At 31.8% G+C, this 25,544-nt stretch overlaps 2 long non-coding RNA genes across 3 annotated transcripts; one reads left to right on the forward strand and one right to left on the reverse strand.

Moving 5' to 3' along the window:
• Window positions 1-2,021: 2,021 nt before the first annotated feature.
• LOC147656229 (uncharacterized) lies at window positions 2,022-7,425 on the forward strand. Of its 2 annotated transcripts, XR_015294683.1 has the most exons (5): window positions 2,022-2,137; window positions 2,209-3,227; window positions 3,313-3,609; window positions 3,737-4,629; window positions 6,075-7,425. It is a non-coding gene; the product is annotated as an uncharacterized LOC147656229 (long non-coding RNA). The 2 variants fall into 2 exon arrangements; XR_015294682.1 differs by having other exon boundaries at window positions 2,209-3,609.
• Window positions 7,426-20,050: 12,625 nt separating this feature from the next.
• Window positions 20,051-24,718, reverse strand: LOC147656230 (uncharacterized). Its single transcript, XR_015294681.1, has 5 exons — window positions 24,436-24,718; window positions 21,061-21,220; window positions 20,751-20,925; window positions 20,456-20,669; window positions 20,051-20,312 (listed from the first exon to the last, which is right to left on the reverse strand). It is a non-coding gene; the product is annotated as an uncharacterized LOC147656230 (long non-coding RNA).
• Between the last annotated feature and the right edge of the window lie 826 nt (window positions 24,719-25,544).

The raw sequence follows: 25,544 nt of genomic DNA on the forward strand, positions 1-25,544 counted from the left end.
TCCTGATTCGTCCAGGCTAATATAACTTTGTATAGAGTGTTTGCCCATTCTCTTCTCTAATACAGGAGACAAATGGATAGATGGCGCTTCTTTCGTATTTGATACTTTCTTATTTCTCCTGGGAGCGATGTGTGCCTATTGTTTCGATTGAAAACATTCTATCGAGGGATAGATTTTGTTTATTAAGGATTTTGGGGGTTGGATGTTGATTAAAAAAGGGTGGATTGTCGTGTGAGATTGATATTGGTATCGTGACTTTCGTTTCTATCAATTATGGCATATTGGAAGGATAGCGAGATGTGTTTGGCGTAGATTGAGGTTATATTAGCAGGTATAAATTGATATATCTATTGGTAGATTTGTGATCAAAAATACGTTATTATAACAAAATATTCAAAACAATTTTAATCGTTACGTTATACCAAGATATTAAGAAAAATCCATTTTACGTGAATTTTATCTTTTTTGAATTTTTTTTCTAGCAACGAAAATAACGTTATATATAATATGAGATACAATGAATGAGTTAAAAATGATTATTTAATAATCTCAAATCTCACTTCTAGGTAGGTAAATTTCTAATATTTATTAAAAAATATCATAAAAATTCTAAAATCCACATAAAAATTACTTTGCAGCGTAACGTTCAATTAACCTCGAAAGAATTGAAGTTCTGTATACACGAAACGAGTGTGCCCTTTTTAAAATCAACAAAATTAGACCGTTTATCCCAATTTTTTTCTCTTTCTTCTCGTTCAATCTCCTTTTAAATTCTCACTCGCCTTCTCTACAGTCTCGTCACGATCCTCGCGAACGTAAAACATCTGGCCGGCCGCGTAACGGCTGAAAATAGCCCTGTGAATCTAATAAGCATCGTGGCGTGGTCCTGCGGACGCCTCCGCGTTTCGAATCACCGCGGAAACTTTGATTACGCCCCGAGAATCTTATCGTGCTCGCCTTAACCGCCATAAATTCATCGGAAGTGGCACTATTCCACCCGTAAAAGAATGCCTTTCTTTGTTTCCTGCCTCGATCGAATTACGCGGTGGCATTTTCGACTCGGTTCGACTTGTTCTATACTGTATACATGGTCGATCGGTGACTGCAACAAAAGAACCATAAGTCTTCTTCAAGACAATAATTTGTTACTTTTTTATTTGTTTTTGACGGTATGTTGAATTTCTTTACTACTTTTGTTACTTTAACTCTTGATCGTTATTTTTCAAATATTTCAAACATTCTATAACTTTGCTCTTTATAATAATTATAATGAATGTAACTACTATGAAATCAGTATTTTGCTTTCAATAAGTACAATTTCCTGTATTTCGTTAGAGAGATTCAATATAAAGTAATTCAATTTCATCATAGAGGTTTGATAAAATTTTCGGTAACAATATTCCGGTTCAACTTCCCAAATCACCTCGTCCCGTATAATATTAACTTCAAACTTTCGATCCACAGTGTAGTAGACATATATGCACACGGCTCAACCATTCCTTGAACATGCTACCTCGCCAACTACTACGTTGTTTATTCACGAGAAAACGCATTCCCTCCATCTTGTATCAACCCTCCTTTCCCACGTTGGCTCACCGTGTGTCACCTGAGACTCTTTTTCCCTTCCTTTTTCTACTTTTCTCTCTCTCCTCCAATACAACTCTTCAGAGGGAAATATTGTATACAGTATATACCACGTCGAACCACTTCGACTTTTATAAAATATAAGCAATTTCATACTTCTCGGCCTCTACTCGCTTTTACGACGAGCCACCTCGGATTTCGTCAGGTATTCCTTCGCCATAACGAAAATCGGCCCGTCTTCGAACAATTTCCGGTGGCTCGAAATAAGTAGCCTCTTTATGCACCGAAGTTTATTAGCGGCAGGAAGGGTCCTCGTTGCGGCACGTTAGTTATTACATGCCGGTGGCGTTTAATTATTCGAATCGTCGTTGCGCTGATAATATCGTAAAAATATCTCGCCACCGCGTGGCATTACCGTTTCTCATAATTTTCATTGCAGCCTCGGTTGGAAGTGACTGAAATCGGTTGTTGGACAAGAATGTTGGAAGAGTGTTGTTATATTACGCAGTTTACCCATTTTTGTGCAATTATAATTTGTACCCTGTGATACGTGGTAAGTTTTGTTTTCAAAAAAAGCGTTCATTTTAATTAATATTTATTTATTTATTTATTTTTCGTTCAAAGGAACCACAATCAACAGTGTCAAACGTGCACATTCACGCACAATTTAAATCATGATACAGTATAACATTGTAACTGTAAGAAAGGTATTATCCTGGAAACACAATGATGTTAACTATCTTCAAACAAATCTCTATCAAACCAAGTCAATCACGCTTTAAAATCTACAAAGATCTCAACGCAGCATGATATTGTAACTAACCAAAGAGATCACTTTGAGGAAATATTGAAGTTAATCAACGTTTTCTCCCACTTCAAACAAACTTCAACTTCAAGAGACCATCAAATACATTCCCATAATTTACATTTATGAAAATCACAACACGTCTATGATACTATAACTAATAATGGCCACTTTAGAAGACACATGCATAAAAGTTTATCCATGCTATCTTCCAATTCAAACAGACTTCAACTTCGTTCAAGAGGCCTATCAAACGCGTGAGTATATCCACATAATTTACCTCTATGAAAATCACAGCACATTTAAGCCTAATTTAGCCGAGAGATGTCACCTCGAACGTACATAGAAGAGGTTAACTAACGCTCTCCTCTATTTTCAAAGGGTCAACCAACGACGTCAAATCCGTGCAACTCCATCTTCGCCAGGCGGAGGAAACTTCGTTAACCATGTGATTCGACCGCCACTTCAAAATCGTCTAGAACTAACAATTTACGAGCGGCGCGTGCATACGATGCTGATAAACGCGACTCCCTTTAACGACCCATTCCTAGTCCACCCTGATGTGGACCTCATCGCCTTCTCCTTCCCACTTTCTTTCTCCCCCCCCCTCTCCCCCCATCTTTATGCAGATGGCGGAGACCGCGGTTAATTTCGAACCTCCTGGATGGCCTCGTTCATTCTAATTTCCCCTCGAACGTCCCTGATTGGAGTCCACAACGTGAATCGCACCTGTATACTCGCACGAGGAATAATATCTGCTCACAAAAAAATTTTTATTTTTTCCGGCTATTGTTGGCGATATTATATATTCTTCCTGCTCGATGGAAAGAATTCCACGGTTCGATTGTTATTGTTATTGAAAGAAGATGATGTATACGCGTTTCTTGGAATAAGAAAATGTGATACGGAATTTATTATTCCAGGAAAATGGCACGTGTCGTGTTTGAAAACATCCTGTTTCGCATGTATATAAGTGGAACTATAAATTTGAAGTTTTGTTTATGGGGATACGTTCACTCTTGTACGTGTACGCTTTCTTGTAAGATGTAATGCAAGAAGATATATGTTATATTATATATTGTGTGAAAACTTGGATAGATTGTTCTACGACGTTGTATTTGTCGTTTCTAAAATGGCAATGGAAGATATATTCCACAGTTGAATATTTTTAGATGGGATGGATGGAAAGTCTTGATAGTTTTCTATTACACGTATTGTTGGTGAATGATATAATATAATAATGTACAATATATCTAAAAAAGAAATTTATTAATTGCAATAATATTTAAACTATATTAATTTATATAATTTTCAAACATATTGTATTTAACGTAACTTTTTTTTCAGGTGCAGAAAATTTCTAGCATTTAACCCAGGACGTGCAAAGAGAGAAAAAAAAACTCAATTTCACCGACAAGAGAAAAGCATTAAAATAGAAACGTTATTCCCGAGAAAATTGGCATTCCCAGTGACTTAACTCGCTTAATTTTCTCCTCAGGATCCAAAGAGTTACTATTTTTTCCGCCGCACCTGCATCGGTGCTTTCCAAAAGGGAAAAAAAGAAAAAAAAAACCGTTTGTCGAAGGGGAACGACACGTAGAGTAAGTAAACGAGAAAAGCGAATCTCGATTCTCCTTCGAAGATGTAGGTGGAGTCAAGAGAGAGTAGATTATCTTGCCAGACGGCGAAATGGTAAAGTTCTACGTGTCGGAGGGCAAAGACGAAGCTGGGGAATACTATCTGTGAGAGGAAAAAAGAGAGAAAGAGAACCGGAGGAAGGAGAAAGAAATCCAACTATCTTGAAAGGAGAATAGAAAAAGATGGAAAGGAGAAAGGCAACTAATGAAAGAAGAGAGAAATAGAAGGAAATAAGGAGAAAGAAGCTTTGACTTTTTTGAATGGAAAGAAGGGAAAAGAAAGCTGTTCTATTTTAAAAGTAAAAAAAAAAAAAAAAGAAAAGAGACGAGGAGAGAAAAGGTAGAAAAAGAGAGAGAAAGTTACGCCTTGGTTTGGGGGGAAGCTGCAGACACAGCTGTGCCAGAACTGCAATGACACGCCCCCTCACCCCAATCTCTCCTCCTCTATCGCTTCGTCTCTCTTCTTCCACCCTCGAGACGACGAGCAGGGGTAAGTTCTCTCTCGACGTGCTCTGGCTAGCGAGCCCGAGGTCGATTCGAATTCTCGCCAAGAGTTCTCTCTCTGATAGTGAGGGAGGTATACACGCGTATATACGTTATTGAGTGAGTATTTTTGAACTTGGTAAAATGGGATTTTAGAAAAATTTAGGTTTTTGTCGAGTTGTTTGGAGTAATTAGTTAATTTATATTATTTGGATTAAAAATTTATTTAGATTCTTAAGTAAATCCAACAACAAATTTTTCAACAGTGTTCCAGTGTTTCTTATTCTTATATTCTTGTTCAATTACTATTACCATTACCTTTCTTACTTCAACTATATTTCATATGTAGCTATACATATTGTTTCAGTAATATTTTCTATTTCTTTCAACAAAGTGAAGGAATATTACATATTATATATTTCATACATAGCTTACTTTATTCTTAAGTAAATTCAACAACAAATTTTTCCAATAGAAAAAAAAGTATCTTCCTAAATACTTTTCAACAGTGATCCAATGTTTCATTCTTATATTCTTGTTCAATTACCATTACCTTTCTTACTTCAACTATATTTCATATGTAGCTATACATATTGTTTCAGTAATATTTTCTATTTCTTTCAACAAAGTGAAGGAATATTACATATTATATATTTCATACATAGCTTACTTTATTCTTAAGTAAATTCAACAACAAATTTTTCCAATAGAAAAAAAAGTATCTTCCTAAATACTTTTCAACAGTATTCCAGTGTTTCATTCTTATATTCTTGTTCAATTACCATTACCTTTCTTACTTCAACTATATTTCATATGTAGCTATACATATTGTTTCAGTAATATTTTCTATTTCTTTCAACAAAGTGAAGGAATATTACATATTATATATTTCATACATAGCTTACTTTATTCAGATTCTTAAGTAAATTCAACAACAAATTTTTCCAATAGAAAAAAAAGTATCTTCCTAAATACTTTTCAACAGTATTCCAGTGTTTCATTCTTGTATTCTTGTTCAATTACCATTACCTTTCTTACTTCAACTATATTTCATATGTAGCTATACATATTGTTTCAGTAATATTTTCTATTTCTTTCAACAAAGTGAAGGAATATTACATATTATATATTTCATACATAGCTTACTTTATTCAGATTCTTAAGTAAATTCAACAACAAATTTTTCCAATAGAAAAAAAAGTATCTTCCTAAATACTTTTCAACAGTGATCCAATGTTTCATTCTTATATTCTTGTTCAATTACCATTACCTTTTTTATTTCAATTATATTTCATATATAGCTCTATATATATACATATTGTCAGTAATATTTTCTATTTCTTTCAACAAAGTGAATAGCTGAATACTTGATAGATGATAATACACGATACATTTAACACGACTCGAGTAATTTGCCATTTTCTCGAAAATAAAATCTGAAAATTCGTCAATCGATTTCAATTACTCCACATTTCAAAAATTTCTCCAACGACTTGAAACACTGTATACACCCCTTCCCGCACCATCGACGTTTCTCCCAACGCCATATATTCCTCCCATCCCAGGTCCAGGTCCACTCTCTCTCGAGCGTCTGGGACCCGCACAATCTCGAGCCCCAACACACTCGAGCCAACCCCGACCAACACACCTCGGCCAGCCCATCACCTCGGCTCTGCATCTCCGTGGTGACGATGCCCAGGACAGCGGTGGTGGTCCCTCGCCCCTCTGCTCGCCCAGCATCACGCATCAGATCGATACGCGGCGGCCGTTGCCTTCTATCTCTCTCTCTCTCTCCCCCTCCACCGCCCTCTGGCCACCACCAAAGGATCCGCGTAATCGCGCCTGTTCCCCGACGATTGCGGCCACTGGTGCACGGAGGATCGTTTCGAAGGGGCCAGCTGCCCGAGAAAATTACGCTTGGAGAATTTTCGCGCGGGAGAGACACGATGCGTGCATTGTTGGAGAGAAAATTGGTATTCTTTTTGACGGAAGGACGGAAGGAAGAAGGTGTCGGTTATTGGATGGCTCGTTGGGAGAGTTTTTGGCAGAGTTTCAAGCGTTTTATTCGGAGGAACGAATCGAGAGGGGGGATGGTGGAAAGGGGAGGAGTGTATGAGTAATGGCAGTCGATTGAAAGATGTTTTCGACTTGAGATTGATGATCCGGTGGCTATTAATTTGTTGATAAATTAAATCTTTCGTAAGATCATGTGGTTACATAATTTATTTTAATACTCGATGAAATATATTCATTGATTTTTCAAAATTTGGAAAAAAAAAAAAGAAGAAAAGAGTAGAATTTCTTATATGATTAAAAATTTGGTAAAAAATGGATTGGAAGTACGGATTGAGAATCCGTGTTTTTTTTTTTTAAGATAACTGTCGATAAGAGCCTCTTCGTTATATCGTTAACACGATCATTTTCAGATACATCGTAAACCAAAGTAGACGATATCGTCGATGAATCATTTCCAGCCGCAATAAAATACGGGCGAACGACATTCTTGCTTTCATCTTAAAAATCTCTTTCCACTTCATCTCCATTACATCTTCGGTGTACGTATCAAGGACTTGGATGCAGGAACAGATGCTGCTATTTCACAAGTGGCTGCTTCCGTGAATGTTGGCTGACCAAAACAAATTCACTTTTTCTGCTCCATTTTATTCCTTATAAATATATCTCTTATTTAATCTTCCTGTAGGATACATTACATTAGAAAATTTCTTCTTTCAAGTACAACTAACTCGCTGATTATTTTACATCATTCAATTATATTATATTGCATTATCAACCGATATGCTGCGATATATAATTACACGTAATTAGACGTGTGAAGTAAGAAAATATCACGATTGTTAAATAACACGATATGTGTTTTTTTAAATGAGATTAAAAATTCAAAAGTTTATTCAGAAACGTAATCGTTTTATCTCCAATTGCCTCGTATATTAAAACTACCTATATAATTTTCTTTAGAGCGTTAATCTTGTTGTCCTGTCGTCGACACAGGTCCATAATCGCCGTCCCTAACCCTCGAGACCGCAACACGCGTTACAATTTGCTAATTACCATAATTAGCAATTACCCGTCGTTAATGGGATGCTCGTTGAACAATCAACTTACGAAGTGCACGCGCTAATACGCGAAATGAAAGAGGAAAGGAAGAAAGAAAGGGAGGAGGAAGTTGTGTAGAACGGTTGTTGCAGCAACGAGTATTCTTTTTACGATAAAGGAAAAAAAAAAAAAAAGGAACGATCGAAACCGGTAATTTGAAGCTATCTGACCAACAGGAAACACGAAAGATAACCGGTGTTCCATTTTAATAAACAGCCTGTTATCTGTTCGAAGGGAAAACCAAACAAGTATCTTCGTTAAAAGTTTCTTCTCGATTTTTTTTTTTTTCTTTACGATCTTCCTCGATTATATACGACTTTAATGGCTCCCGTTTTTTGCTTTGGAATCTCGAGTTAATTGGTTTTTTTGGTAAAAATTGCAATTGGTCGAGTATGATATCAGCAGAAGATGTTGCTCCAGTGTTTCTTTATTATTCGATACGTAAAATTTTAATACATTCTTATATACTTGTAGTCTATTTGAAATTTTAATTTTATCATAATTTGAAGTATTTGTTTTAAAATGTATTGCGTTCCAAGTTAATTATATATAAGTAAATTTTAACGGTCATTTAGTAATAATAAGGATGTAAATTTTCATTGCAAAACATTTGTTAAAAAATCAACTGTCCGCATTTATATTCATAATTTTATATTATATTCACACGAGCCCTTAAAAATTCGCCACGTCGCGCAACTTATTAAAAAGGCATGAAGAAACTTTACAGACGGATCAGGAAGCGAGGAGGAGAAACTTTCTTCAAACTGAATTCACCCTCCTCTCGAGGGTGCCTACTATTCTCCAGACGAGGCTAAATAGACTTAACCGTCGGACTAAATAAAAATGGATGTCGAGAGAAGCTTCGCCATAATGTTGAGGATACTCGAACTCGCGCGCATTCGATCGTTTATGCACTTGTCAGCCATCGGCTTTAAAAGCATTCAGTGATAAATCATACACCGCGAAGAATTTAACGATACACTCGACAATGAAAAATTACCCCTAAATTATCGAGGATAAACATTTCTCTAAAACGTTCCTCTTATCGTAATTGCGTTATACGTCGAAGACATTCGCGTCATTATTACAAATGTACATGTTTAATGCGTGTATAATTTATGTATAATAATGTATATAACGATCGAAGAATTATTATTATAGACACTTCGAGAAGAATGGAAATGAAAATTCTACATACTTTTTTTTTTTTTTTTTTTAAAGAGATACGTGTTATTAATAACTGCGGGAAGATGACAATATACTCTTTCAATTTGAATATCGATCTTGTAATTCTGATTACTACAACTGTAAAAATGTGAAATATACTTTATCTTATACTTTAAGAATTTTTTTTATATTATTTATAGTGCTTCTATGTAAATAACGATCTTTATTTAAGATTTAAATTTTAAAAAAATAGAATTTTTATTATTTTAAAGTGGAATTCTTTTTCTTTTGATTCTGAAAGAGAAAGAGAGAGAGAGAGAAAAAAAATCGAAGACCGTACGTCTATTAACATAGAGCACGCGAGGAATATCGTGGAATATTTCATTCGTCAATTTGTTCCATATAAAGTAAATTGCACGGACCGGGAGTATAGCGTGGACGAAAATTTCTAGTGGATGGAAGATAATGCTTCAAAAAGCGGAGGTATCTTAGAAACAACGAGTGACTTTCTTTTCATGGATGCTATGGTATTTTCTTTATGATGTTTTTTGACCGCTACTATTTTCCTCTTTCCCGCAAGATTGGGTTATTTGGATCAGTTGAACTTCAATTATCTTAAAATTCAACCTTGAATGAATTGCAGCAATTTTATTGACTTTCATATAATAATAAAAGAAGAAGATAGTCCAATATTTGCTGGAAACTTAATGAATTAAAATAAATGTTTCAACTTGAGGCAAATATTCTATTATTTTAAATAATCTAACATTATTAGAAATGGAAAGAAGAGATGAAATCGTTTTATTTTTCGATTGATGATATTTGATAAGTAATCATCGATAGTAATCGATGATAATTGGCGACATTCAGTGGCAATTTTACCAACTATGCAGTTTATTTTTCGATTAGTAGTAATCGGTAGCATTCGGTCGTAATCGACAGTATTCGATCATAATCGGCAATATTCGGTAATAATCGGCAGTGTTCGGTAGTAATCGGCAATAATCGATGATAATCGCTAGCATTCGGTACCCAGTGCGTAACACTGCAACTTTTTCGATATAAACATAGCTTTAAAGTCGTCTTATTTGTGTTTTAAAGGATTGGTAGCAGAACAGTGTAAACAGATCGGGGTGAATAGACACGAAGCAATTTTGCACGCTTACGAATTGCTCTGGATTCGTGATAAGAAAACAATGTCGGTACGTGTGAAAAATACGAATTTGTATCACGCTCTATCCGAATGTATAATCGTACACGATTCTATTTAACGTGTGCAACAAGCCGGATCAGGATCGTAAAAAAAGACTAACAGTCTGACTATTTACAAAACCGCTCGCGTATCTTGATAATGAATTGTCCTAGTAAATTAACGTAGACGCCTCGCTTTCGGATACGTCTTCGGGATTATGTTATTTTTCCTTTTTTTCTTTTATTTTCGCATCCATTACATCAAGAAGACGTAGAAGTTTCGATTATTCTCGTATTCCACGAATTTGATTTAAATTTAAACTGTTTTGAATGCGAAACGAGGAGGAATTAATTGTATATGTAACGTACATAAACGTGTCGATAAATTTTCACAGTAATGTATTTCATTTTTTTACGAGTATTTGAAGTAGCTCTAGTTATTCGTTCGAGTATCTGCCAATGAAATTGATGTGTAAATCAGTGAATAACAGTGATAAAATTTTTAGCCAACAAATTTGGAATAACGATTTCATTTTATTACTATTCGTAACCTTTTCCCAGTACCGATTGATCGAAAATCAATATACATCGAAAAGAATTTGAAACTTGTGTTGTGTTAGTGATGTAGAAAAAAGTAATCGAATAAATAAAGATAGCAGTAAAGAAAATAAAAAAAAGATTTTTATTTATGGTATTGAAACTTGTCTCGACAATTGCCGATTTGATAACGGTGAAAGCATGTATTTTCGTAATTGAAAGCGTTCACTGGCTATTCAGAAAAAAGTTCATATAAAAAATAAAAAATAAAAGAAAAAAAGAGAAACTAATAAAAGTGCAATTCAATTCTTGATCAAATAAAAATTATAATTCGATCGCATATTCCCATTCTAACGAACGATCAATTGCTATTAGCTGCTGCATGAAATAAAATCATCAGAAAATTATAATAAATGTAAAAAAAGTATAGAGAATAAATTTTTAATCATTAGAATGACTATTTTTTATTCTGTTTAAAAAGAAAAAATAAAATTATAAATAGATATTGATTTTGAGAAATACGATATATGCATTTAATTTTAAAATTGGGTAATAATTAGAATATAGAGATAATAGAATAGAATAGAATAAGCACAGATTTTATGAATAGTTACTTATTTTGTTACATATTTTTTTTTAATTATTTAATGATAGATGGCAGCACCGAACTGATCCTCGAATTTTCTTCTATTCATCTTTCTGGCCTGTACATTAAATTTCATTTTAATTAGTTATCAATTGATTTTAATATTATTTCGACGAGATTTAATGTGATTTTTGACGAAATAAGATTTAATAAAATGTAAATGTTGTGCGAATAATCGCATTTAATATATTAAAGATAAAATATTCCAAACACTTGAATTCGTGAATATATCAGCAATTTATCAGTTATAATATTTATATATTAAAATTTTTGCCATTATATTTATATTGATTTATATTGAACATAAATTTTTGTTAAATAGTGTAGAAAAGAGATTTCAATTTGTGCAAAAATTTATGTCGACAAATTGGATAGAGAATGGTATTTAGCATGTTTTATGAGAATGCTTAAGTGCTTTCAATTTTTTTTCTTTCTCTTTTTTAAAAGGTTTGCGAAAAAACTTGTTTAATTACAATTAAATAGCAGTTAAGTATGAGCTCACCTTTAAGAAATCCTCTCGCTTTACAATGGCACTATGACTATTATTTATGCTTATTTCTCTAACAATTTGAAATTAAATATGATGTTGTAATTGATTCCCTCTTCACTGTAATTACTGGTTTCGTTCAAAGACATTACATTTTAAAATCTCTAATAATAAAATTTCTTCCAAATGTTTATGCAATTGTGGAAAATTTAATAATACAAAGATACACTTATATATCTTCACACATCTAATCATAAACATCTTCCAAACGTACAAAACAGTTTCCCTCTCAACTTTACCTAATCCCCAAAACAGAAGAACCAAGAAGAACTCGACTTCATTAAATACCTCTTCACCAACCACTCCGCCCAAAGAACCAAAAAATCAACTTCTTCCAGCGCCAGTTTCTAAAATCAAACTCTTCTCCAACCCATACCAATCTCCAACCAAAAAAAGAAAAAAAACGAACTTTCGCATATGTATATGTACCCGGCCAACACACAATTTCCAATCGCGAAGACACAAACGACACTTTGGGGCCGGTACTCTGGCAAAAACGTGGGCGGTATGGCGGTACAGAAGTAAATAAATGAATTAGTAAATAACGAATTTTATCCGGCGGCGGCGGCATGTTGGCCCGGGAATCCGATAAGCTGGCAACAACTTCTCGAAGGAGAGGGAATAGGGGATATGGTATAAAAAAGTATACGCGTTATTGCGTACCTGTCCCTCCAATATGGCGGCCGGGGCCAAAAAGGGGGGCCCAGAGCGAGGGGAGAAGGAATTAAAAAAGGAAAAAATGGGGAGAAGAGTTCCTTATGGAGAATGGGTTCGAGTTGGCGAAACGTATGGCGGCCTGGAAAAGGGAAGGGGATCAGGAGGTGGAGTGTACATTGGGGGAGGATGGGAAAGCGTAAGAAATAATGATCCTTTTTTTTTTTTTTCAGCTCGAAACTGACAAGTTCAGAACTTTGTTGAGGATTTATTCGATGCTTGAGGATGTCTCGAATTATCTTATATGCCACGTGGATTACGTGAAATCCACGGTTAGATTATGGAAGACGTGTTGCATCCAGCGATCTTCTCCTGTGGCAGTTGTAATAATTTTATTATTCGAGAGCATATTAATTTTCCAATTTCTACTATTTGCTCATGTGCTGTGCATGATGTGCCATACCACGTTAAGGAAACTAAATATGCAGAATCGTTGGTAAATACATTTGCCTTATCGTTCTACGTAAGTGGCCATGCTTAATTTCTATAATCTATTGAGGGCGCACAATTTTTTAATTTCTTTAATGCAATCGTTATTGTCCATCCACGATATAAGTCGTTCCATTTTCCATTCTCAAAGAGTCGCGGACCGATCCGTTAACGTTCTCTTGGAGGGGGGCTCGTTGCAAGAGGGTTGAATTACGATAACGAGGCACGCGAGTCGAGGTTAGCCGCGTCACGCGGAAGAGTGTGATTTAGAACGGTACTCTCTCAAGTATGTGGAACGAACGTCTATTTATACCGAGATGGAATGCGTAATAATCGTAAAACGAAGTTTTTTTTTCGCGAATTCTGCCACGAAAGAAATTGGGTCGCTGTTTCAGCAGATAAGTACAATGAACTCTATGTATTTTAAGTCATTTCTCGGTCTTTCATTTTCTCATTTTAAACAATCATTTGATATATTTTTAAACGTATCATTATACGTAAATATACCTGGGGTGGGTACATTTCAACTTTTTCATGTGCAATATCTCGTTTATTTTTAATGATATTGAAAAAAGTTTCGGATAAAAGTTGAATGGTTTCGTAGAGGATACATAATCGCGTAATTATCTTGTTCGTAGATAGACGCGTAAAAGATATATAGAGGTTAATTTTATTTTTTTAAATAGGATCATATGTTTTTCGATACGCTAGTCGATGCAGCTCGACATTCTCTATGAATTAGTACTGAGCCATTTATAGCAAAAACTTATTAATATAGGAGGTATTTAATTATTATTAAATATCTTTCGAACTGTTTATTTTTCGACTCTCATGGTGTGATACTTTTTTATAGAGAATGTTGAAATGTATCAAATGAGGCAATAAAAAATATATGGTCCTATTCAAAAAAATAAAATTGATCTTCGTATGTCCTATACACGTCTATTTATAAAAAAAAGAATTATACCACATTATACCCCCTTTTAAACCATTAAACTTTTATTCAAAACATTTTTTAATATCATTGAAAATAAACGAGATATTACAGGTGAGAAAATTGGGACACCCGGTATATTGCAACAATCATGAAACTTCATCATTCAATATCTCATTTGCGTTTAAAAATATTAAAAAATGTTTCAAATAAAAGTTGAATGGTTTCGAAAAGAGCATATTTTAGAGTTATTAGATTTTTTTTAACTAGATACGCGAAGGTCTTACAAACATCAACTTTATAATTTTAAACGGAACAATATATTTTTTAATACGTAAATAGATGCAGCACATTATTCTCTATAAAAAACTATTAAGCCATTTAGACCTAAAAACTATTAGTTTATGAGATATTTAATTATTATTCAATATCTCATAAACTAATTTTTCGAAATTCATGATTTAGTATTTTTTTTATAAAGAATGTAAGAATGCATCGATTCGTACAGTAAAAATCATACGATTCCACTTAAAAAAATAAAGTTAAACTTCACAAATTTCTTATACCTTCACTTACGAAAAAATTAATAACTTCAGAATATAGCTCTATTGAAACCATTCAACTTTTATTTGAAACATTTTTCTCTATCGACGACAATACCGATATAAATGAAGATTATAATATTAAATAAAAACACTTTGTATATTCCAGAAAATATGACGTTAATATGGCTATTTAAAGAGGTAAGTATGTATTAGGTAAGTAAAAAAGGTAAGTATAACAAATTTTATACTTAGTTTTAAGTAAAATGTTGAAAAAATGATCCTGCAATAAATTTAGCAGTTTAAAAAGGTAAGTATAAAGCAGGTAAGTATATCGGACAAAATTTTATGTGCTTTACTTCCTTTCAGATTATGCTCTCCTAATGAAAAGTCGAAGAATATAGTCGAAAATTTTCATAGAATGTCCAAAATTGAATGTCCAGGAAATCCGAGAAAACATTCGTATGCCACCTCCTTTTTATTTATATTCTCCTGTTACAAAATTGTTACAAATTTCAATTTTATATTAGGAGAATATAATACAAAAAGAGATGGTATACGAAATTTTTCTTGGAATTTTAAGACTTAAAATTTTCGGGCACCTAGTTAAGATTTTCGATGAATTTTTCAACTTTGTATTAGGAGAACATAATTCGATAGGAGGTCGACCGAGAAATTTTTCCAAGAATTTCGACAGTTCTTGGAAATGACGTCAAATTCTTGAAATTATCGAAATTCTTGGAAATGACGTCAAATTCCTGGAATTTCTAAAATTCCTGGAAATGACGTAAAATTCCAAGAATTATCGAATTTGTCGAACGGAAAAAAATTTTTGGCCAATTTTGCGATTTTGTATTAGGAGAACATAATTCGATAGGAGGTCGATCGAGAAATTTTTCCAAGAATTTCGGCAGTTCTTGGAAATGACGTCAAATTCTTGGAATTATCGAAATTCTTGGAAATGACGTCAAATTCCTGGAATTTCTAAAATTCTTGGAAATGACGTCAAATTCCAAGAATTATCGAATTTGTCGAACGGAAAAAAATTTTTGGCCAATTTTGCGATTTTGTATTAGGAGAACATAATTCGATAGGAGGTCGATCGAGAAATTTTTCCAAGAATTTCGGCAGTTCTTGGAAATGACGTCAAATTCTTGGAATTATCGAAATTCTTGGAAATGACGTCAAATTCCTGGAACTATCGAAATATTCGAACGAAAGAAATTTTTGCCCAATTTTTCGACTTTGTATTAGGAGAACATAATATGATAGGAGGTCGCTCGAAAAAATTTTCTCAGAATTTCGACAGTTCATGAAATAATTAAATATAATTAAATATCTGGCCAAACTAATGGTTTTTTGCTATAAGTACCTCAATACTTTTTCATAGAGAATAGCAAGCTGCATCGATTACTGCATTAAAAAATACATGATTCCATTTAAAAAAATGAATTTGAGTTTAACAAGTTTTTTACAAAGTCACCTACAAAAAAATTAAAAGCAGTAGGATATAGCCCTTTCGAAACCATTCAACTTTTATTCGAAACATTTTTTGATATCATAGAAAACAAACGAGATATTTAATAAAAATCATTGTGCCGAAATTCTTGAATGAAAAAAATTTTTGGCCAATTTTGCGATTTTGTATTAGGAGAACATAATTCGATAGGAGGTCGATCGAGAAATTTTTCCAAGAATTTCGGCAGTTCTTGGAAATGACGTCAAATTCTTGGAATTATCGAAATTCTTGGAAATGACGTCAAATTCCTTGAATTTCTAAAATTCTTGGAAATGACGTAAAATTCCAAGAATTATCGAATTTGTCGAACGGAAAAAAATTTTTGGCCAATTTTGCGATTTTGTATTAGGAGAACATAAGTTCGACAGGAGGTCGACCGAGAAATTTTTCCAAGAATTTCGACAGTTCTTGGAAATGACGTCAAATTCTTGGAATAGATTGAACGAATGAAAGTTTTGGCCGAATATTCCGATTTTATTATTAGGAAAAATAGAATTTAAAAGGAAATTTTTTAATTTACATTCGTTAAAAAAGATAAGCATTGTTAAATTTTAGTATACTTACCTATACTTACCTGAAATACTTACCTTATACTTACCTTAGAGCTGCCATTATATTTATGTTAATTTTTTTTTTTCAACAGTTTTCTTAAATCTAAACATACTTACCATATTATATTTTTTACAATTAAAATACGCAAAAGATATATGAAGATGTAGAAAGATCTAAAAAAAATATAAAAAACATGTAATAAAACATATAGAAACATGAAAACATATAGAAAAGTTAATTTACATAGCATAACATACCTAAAAATTAATACATATGTGAAATATATTATAAAAATATGCGCGTAGTTAATATATAAGTAGATCCACAATTATTTTACAATCTAAATATTTTGGTTGTTTGAATAATATTAAAAAATAGTTTAAATAAAAGTTGAACTGTTTCGAGAGAAGCATCTTATTTGCTTTTTATTTATATGATATATAATTAAAATATTTAATTACAACACCATTTTTTATAAAACTCTAGAAATAATTCATTATTAAGCAATTTTTTATTTTTTATTTTATCTTTTCCGAAAATATCGATATTTGTAGTATGAGTTTCTTCTGTTTATATTATTTATTATTATTCAAAATTATTTTCTCTTTTTACCAGAGATGTATCTACTGCAGTTAACCGAATGGTCTCGAATTCGTTCCGCTGGTATTTCCATAGACTCAGCCATGGAAACATGTAGTATGTATCCTATGTACCTGTCTACGAACACCCTGGGGACCGATACCCCGTGTCTCCATAAGACTACCAAAGTTATGCCTACGTTTGTTTACCCCCACGATGCACGGTACTGTGATACGTTATCCCTCGGAATGGCACGTATTCGCCTTGTGATTCTATCGCAATACCAGCAAGATACATTTGATCTTCTTTCGTTTGCAAATTGAGCGAACTAAGGCTTCAAGTTGAATTAAATCGAGAACAAGTTCAATTAATAGAAATATTTCAATTCTGATAAAAATATTCGATACGATGATCGACATTGCTTCTTTAACATAACCTAACCTAAATCTAATTATACACATTATCAATTACTACTTCGATATTACTAATTGGATATTACTAATTACTAATTGGAAATTTGTAAAAATATTTTCTATGATGATAATCTAACAACCTCCAATATAATATAATATATAAAAATATGTATTTTATACATCTAATCTCTTCAATTTAACATAAATCTCGTAATAGTTATTCAAAATAATAGAAAAACTTGTGAAAATGAACTAAATCTAATTTTAGCTTAAAACAATTGAGCATAAAAATATTATAATACAAAAAATATTGTTAAAATTAAAAGTAACTAAATTTATTCATAATAAATATTTATTACTTTAATTCTACAGTAATACAATCTAATAATAAAATAAAGAATTACACAGATTGCATAGTAAAAAACTATGAAAGATATTAAAAATTGGATAAAAAATATTCAAACAGCCAGATATTTTTGTGACCATCCTAATATAAAAATCTATTCTGGATCTATTTTATAAATAAAATTTATTACAGCATTATATAAAAGAGTGAAGAAAATGATGTAATATAGTTTACACAGTAAAAGTTTTCCTATTCTGTGCACGCACAAGCAGGTAGAAGGAAGGATGAGGATTCATTAAAGCTGACACACGTTCTTTGAAAACTGGACAATTAGCTACCAAGTATATAGACCTGGATAAATGGACAATCTGAGTAGTGAATGCAGCAGGCATCTTGCCAATAAACTGGCAGGCACGTGCGAGCGATTCTTGAATTCGGATCAAGTAGAGCGACGGTAGATATGATTGATTGCATTGTTTGAGTTTCAAGTCGATCGGTAAACAGAACATAATGTTACAAGATTTAATATCCAACTCACGTTACGTAAAATTTATGATCTCCTTTTTTTTAATTATCATCTTTTTCGATATTTTTATATTATATTTTTATATTTAAAAGATAAAAAGATATATTTCTTCATTATAAATAAATACAGTAATTTAATCAATATATTGGCCAACATTAAGATAACATAACCGTTAGAAATACAAAGTGTAGAAATAAAAGATACAATTCCAAGTTTTGTATTCTATCATTGAGAATAAATTCTGTATATTATAAAATAATAGCATAATCAAGATAACCTTATACAACTTCTTTCAATTTCTTTCAAATCTTTCCTAATATAAATATGAAATATAGAAATAAATAAAGTAATTTCTCTAGAATTTTATATTATGACAAAAAAGATTATAAAAAGATTTTACTATAGCACAATAAAAAGATAACTTAACCTCACAATCTCTTCTTTCACTTTCTTGTATTATTAATAATTTTTTCACATATGTTCACTAAACATTAAACCAATTCACTTTTAAGAAACAATATAATAAAAATTGAAGTCAGATTTGAGTAAAAAGAATCATATGCAGTCAATTTTTATATATTAGAATCAAGTTAGAATCACTAATTTAACACATATTTATAACATGAGCATTGCACTAGTAAAAATCAAAGAATTAAGAGATTAGAAACTCTTCTCAATTTTTATTGCGCTAAATCATCGAATCACTGATGAAATAAAAGCGGATGCGATAAATCCTCGACTCGAATCGGTGAAAGAATCGTCCGGGAACTAAGCGTTCGCGCAAGAATGGGAAACTGAAAGGAAATAAAAAACAAGAGAAAAAGGGATGAAGATAGTTGACACGTAACTCAATACGAGCGCGTCTTGTTTACGACGTTATAAAATTACCGGGTCGATGTTCAGAATTGGAATGGAACGATAAGAATGAAACTGGCGTGCGAAGCGTTTTCTAGGCGCGTGCAGCCTCTTTGAAATTTCGAATTATTGTCCCAATCGGCGAATATTTAATGGGATTCCTTGGATTTCGTGTCGAATCAAGAAAATTTTACCATTCTGAGCTCAAAGAAAACAATAGAGAACGATTTTTTTGCTCGTGATGATATTTGTGAGGTTAGGTTATGTTGATATAGAAAAGAAATCTCTTAGAAAAGGAATTGATATTGAATAAAAATATATTTACTTGTTATGATAGTGGAATATGATATGGATTAATTTTTTTTATATAAAATCTAAGAGACAAATTTTAAATATTTAAGACAATAGAGAATAAAGAAGAAGTGAAAGAATTAGATAGTCTCAAAAGTATTTTTTTTATGATAAAATACCATATATGAAAAAAAAATAATTTAATATCTATGATAAAAGAAGAATAGAAAATTAAAAAAGATTGTATTGTATAGATTTGGTTATGTTATTATAATTATAGTTTCATCTTAGGAAAAAATAATATTGAATGAAATATTATAACACATATCTACTATGTTAGAATATTATAAAAATAAAGTTTAATCTGTTTCTATATAATATATGTAATAAAAGGAAAAATAATAATGTAGAAAATAAAAAATTAAAACAAATTTTAAGCTTAAATTAAAAAAATATAGAATAAATTACAATATTTCTTTGCAATGAAAAAGAATATTATATCTGACAATTTAATTTAATAATAATTGAATATTTATCATGAAAATATTATAATTACTTTGTAATTAATGTTGGACAATCTTTTGATTTTTGATTATTTAAAACGGGTTTGGACCTTAAAGAATGAATTAATGAAAAAAATCAAATGATACAATTTTTCATTAAAAATTTTGTACAATTAGATATAATATTTTAAGTTTCAAATACCTACATATTAAAAATTGTCTAATAAATTTACAATTCACATATTATTTCTAAGATATAAAAAAAAATGAAGGTAAATGCACATTTATATCTAAAAAAAAAAAACACAAGCACACTTGTGTTAGACTTTCAAATATAAATTAATATAACCCTTCTTCCTGTAAACTTCTTAATTATCCCACCAAAATGATAAAGTCCCCTGTAACACAGAATTAAACAAGAAATTAAAAGAAGAAAATTACTTTTTATAGGGCCTTTAAGGGGACTTGGCAAGATAGGAAACTAGGGCAGAATTATTCCAAACAGAGCCAGCTCGTAAAGGGGGCAAATGAAGGAACGTACACGGCCATTCTGACTCGAAAGGCGAAATTTATATCGCGAGCCACGTTTTACATACAATCCTTGTGGGAGAATAAAGGTCCCTTTGAATTATCAATTCTGGTCAAGGGACGACCGACATCCAAACCGGACCGTGTGTTCTCATCAAGAGTTATTTATTTTAGAAAATAACCACAATTTCACATGTTTATAAAATTTCTGTAAAATTCGTATATACCTTTAGAAAAAAAAAAAAAATTAACATTTTAAAATCACTTTTAAATTAGTAATAGGTAAAAGAGGTACAAAAAAGAGATACTTGTCTTGGTTTAGATATATGGAGCCAAAAAATTATATTCATGGATGCTTGTAAATTTTTGTCCAGGGAATACGTAATAAAAATAAGATATATCAGAAAAAGAAAATTCACTTTTCGAAAATTTTAAGTTAATAATGGGTAACAATGAAAAGATATTTGATCTTCGTGTAAATATCTGAAATCAAAGGATTAAAGGTTTGTAAATTTTTGTAAAAATATCGTATTTTTTGAAGAAAATAAAATATACGTATCATAAAAAAAAGATTCAATAACGGGTGGTAAAAAGGAAAAGGCACTTTGTCTTCTTTACCTGGGATTGAAGGGTTTCCTCATCGTAAATTTTAATTTGTCACTTCAGTCATCACAATGCAAGGAACGCCATGTGACTTCCTCTACACTTCTTCGAAAAAAATTCTACCCATTTTCCAAGATATATTACGATATTCGAAATCTCACAATTTAACATTATCCTAAAAAGAAAATATGCACAAAGAGAATAATTAATAAATTACAAATTTTTTAAATGTTTTCAAATGTTAAATAAAAATATATGAACGTAAAAAAGATTTTTATTATTTATAAAATATTGTTCATATTCGAAAGAATTGAAAGACTAACAGGAAAAAATTTGAAGAAAGAAAGTGTTGTCTGGCCAATAATCAGATGAAAAACTCGCCATGTTTTATCGAGCATTGACGTCAGAGCTCAGATTAAGGCCGAATTAAGTTTGACTTAGGTCTGGGTTAAGGTCATAGACGGAGCGTGCGCACGAGAATCTTTTCGATCAAAATTTCACAATACACTATCCAATTCATGACAGTTGAAATCGTTTTTTTAAAAAAATAACATTTTCGATATGGAAGTACTTAGATGAATAAATGTACAAAATTTGGGCCACAAACCACACATTTAAATACATAATAAAATCAAAAAAAAAAAAAAAATTGAATTTAAAATAAAAGTGAAAATATTAGTGAATTTTGAAAAAAATTGTATTCTTAATTATTTTATAAATCAAAATAGAATATTTACATATAATATAATAGTTCAATTATATTTCCTTTTATAATATTTATAATGAACACAGATGGAAACAATAAATGAAAGGAAAAAAGAATCCAAAGTAAAAAAAATATTTATAAATTTTGCAAAACAAATAAAAACAAATTAAAATACTAAAAAAATACTAAAAGAATTCTCCTTCCAACGGCGAATTTCACCGAACATTATATCGAAATAACCAATAAAATCCTCTTTCAGCCAAAAAGAAAAGAAAAGAAAAACATTAATATACACTTTGAAGAAGACTAGAACAAAGTGCAACGAGCAAGAATGGATTCGCCGTGTCGAGCCACACCCCGACGCTCAACACCAAGGGTTAAAAAACGAGAAGAACAGTCGCGCGATCGATCGAGACGATGTAACTGCCCGTTGGAAACGAGTGGTCAGGTCTGGGATAGAAACAAAGAGTACCTGGAATTTGCATACGTAGGGAACAGCCTACGCAACTGACAAGGAACTAATCGAAAAAAGAGGAGGAGAAAGGGAGAAAGAAGAAATGTCAAAGGAATTATAATAAGGAATCGATTTGTCGTTCGATTTGCTTTTATTTTCGTGGTTGGACGGGACTGTTCCACCTACGAGACGATTACCGGTCAAAATTGCAAGGAGGAAGGCCGACCATCAGGAATTCCACGCACGACCCCCCCTCTTTTCTGGTCTTTGGAATCGTGTTTTGTCCCTGTTGACCGTTCCAACGGGGACACGAGTCGGATAAACCGGGTGTAATAAACACAGGAACATAATTATCCGGGCACAGAAGGTGGATAAGGACAGTGTCCTTTCTGGTTGGGACGAGAAAGGGTACGAGGTTGGTTTACATTGGTAATTTCGGTCTTGAAACGTGCAGGAGACTATTTTATAAATGTGAGGAGATAGTGGTAAATGGGACATGAAGAATGAAATAATTTAGATGAATGCATGTTCCTGTGTATGATTTTGTTTTAATTAAGCTGATCAAGTTGATCTTGATACGAGGATATTAATGAATATTGGATTGATGATTTTTTAATTGTAGATTGAATAACTTAAGAATTCGTGTTGGGTAACGTAAATATTGAATCTTATTAAAATTTATAATTTTTCTTTGAAATGTAAATTTAAATCCTATTTAATGAAATATTTAATATACCATGATATCATACTGTTGTATCAGTAATTGTATTGTAGAAGAATTGTAATTGTATTGCCAATTAAATTATGAAATTATGATATTATCTTATGACTGAAATTATATAAGATTGCTTTATAATGAATCCTTTAATTATAAAATATAAAATGTCTTGGAAATTTGGATATAACAGAATAGTTTCATAATAATAAATGTTTTGTAATAAATAATCTTTCTATTCTCCAAATATATGTTAAAGCATTGAACAAGAAAGAAAACAAGAAGAAAGAAAATGCAATAAAATACTGATATTATAAAAGTTATTTCAATTATAAAACGTATTCATTTATAAAAATTTATAAAATATATCCAACTATTGTATCTGTAGCTATTAATCTTCATAATAATAAATAATATTCTCTAATAATTATATATAATTATCTATTATATAAAAATGAAAAAAAAAAAAGAATACAAAATACATATTGTAATAAAAAATATTGATTCTATGAAAATTATTGTAATTATAGAATGTAAAATGTTTTTAGAGATATGAATATTATAGTTATTATCCTTTATAATAAAATCTGTAATAACATATAATTATCTATTGCATATCAAATACATCTATTATATAATAAAAACATTGATCATATAATGATATTCAACTTACAATATTTATTTTTCTTTAAAATTACACAAAAGTTATTATTTATATTAAATTATCTAAAAGCATTATGAATATTAATATTTTAGATATAAAAAGTACAATTATACTATACTTTTCAGTCTAATATTAGCGGTGGCGATGCGAGTGTTGTAAATCAAGCCTAATGAGGCTTAATGCAAGGCGTTGGATCAACTATCTGCCTGGTTCTATTCGTTTACTGCTGAGATTTACGACGAGATCTAAGCAATCTGATAAAGTTAAACGAGTTCCGTGATCGGAAGATTTAAGCGTACACGCGTCAATTTTTTAAGAATAAACGTGCATGAAATGGGCAATCAAAAAAGAAACTAACCTAACTTATAACGTGATTGAGTAAATAAAAATTTCAAATTAAAATGTTGATACTCGTTTTAAAAAAGAAATATATATATCGTATAAACGAAATTATAATGTGTAATATGAAGAATAACGCGAAGAGAAACAATTTGTTTTTCTGGTCGTTCCGTTTTCTATTTATTTTCTATCGTACTTGCTACTTCATTAATTATGAATAGCGATGACGAGTGAACGATGAAAATTACTCATTAATTTATCCTTAACTCAACTTCACACGATCTCTTTTCATTTTTCTATTCTTTTTTGTCACAACTATTAACACAGATATTAAAATAATTTCTATATCATTATCATAAATAAATATTCAAAATTCAAATTACATTGTAATTAAAATATCTAACCTCTTTTCACACTTTTTATCTTAGATATTTATTAGTGTAGTATATTGAACTTTTTTTTATGAGATATGATAGATATAATAACGAATATATGAGAGAAAGAATTATTACCGATTAATTTATCCTTGCACATTTTAAAATAAAACAATAATAAAACATTTTTTCTAAAACGAAAAACAAATCACAAATATGTAACTAATTTAAAAAATATACAATGAAGTGTCCAATTTATCTTGATAAAATTAAAGAATTATAAATTGTTATTTATTTTAAAGGGATATATTTAAAAACAACACAATTTCCTATCAATATACGACACATATCTTCACGAAACACTACAAAACGAAAAGAAATTAACGAATATTTCAAGTGAAGAGCTAAGAGCAGCGTTTAGAGCGGTAGAGACATCTATCAGCAAAATACGAAAGCTGTGGGTTGCGGCTACGCCCGCTAGAGCGCATGTTCGTCCCTCTTTATAATGGCCGCCGTGGCGACTGCCGCTATTGGTCGAGAGCTCGGCAGCCATCACGAATTTCAGGCACGAATTACACAATGAAAATCATGATGGCCGACATGGCCAGCCAATAACATCGCAAGGGTGGCGCCTGCTGAAATTAGCCTTCGAAAAATGGCGTCTTGGCGTTATAACGCGACTTCGTAAAGCAGAATCTCCCTTTCTCTTCGAGATTACGATAGAACGAAAACGAAAAATTTCTGAATAATCCAGACGAAAATAAACGAATCTCGTGCTCTGAGAAATGCGAAGAAATAAAGGAAACTATATACACTTGCAGACAATTAAAACAATATCTCTAGATAATACAAAATTCAAATTTAACGTCAAATCATGAGTTTAAAAATATTTATAATATAACGACATTCTGAACGAGAATTAAATCCAATACCAGAGAGGAAATGGAACAATACATTACATTACAAACGAGATCTCTCGAAACTGTTTGCCGAATGACGCGGACGACCTCGAGTCGTCGCTCGGTCGAGAAACACACCCGCCGCGAAACTGCTTAGGGACAGAAGGAGGCAGACCGAGCAGGCAGGCGTGTAAAAAGTTTTATGATCGCAGTCAATAAAGTGACGTAATCCAAGTGTTCTACTCGGTTGTAGTCCGTGACGTCAGAGGCCGGAAGTGGCGCGCGTAAATGCCACGCGCCTCGACGACTGTTCCGCGACAGAAGTCCCTCCACGTAGACAGGCTACCT

This window comes from Apis florea, unplaced genomic scaffold, assembly GCF_048593485.1.
Source record: "Apis florea isolate Af1SG1 unplaced genomic scaffold, ASM4859348v1 contig_37_pilon, whole genome shotgun sequence".
Taxonomy (NCBI): Eukaryota; Metazoa; Arthropoda; class Insecta; order Hymenoptera; family Apidae; genus Apis; species Apis florea.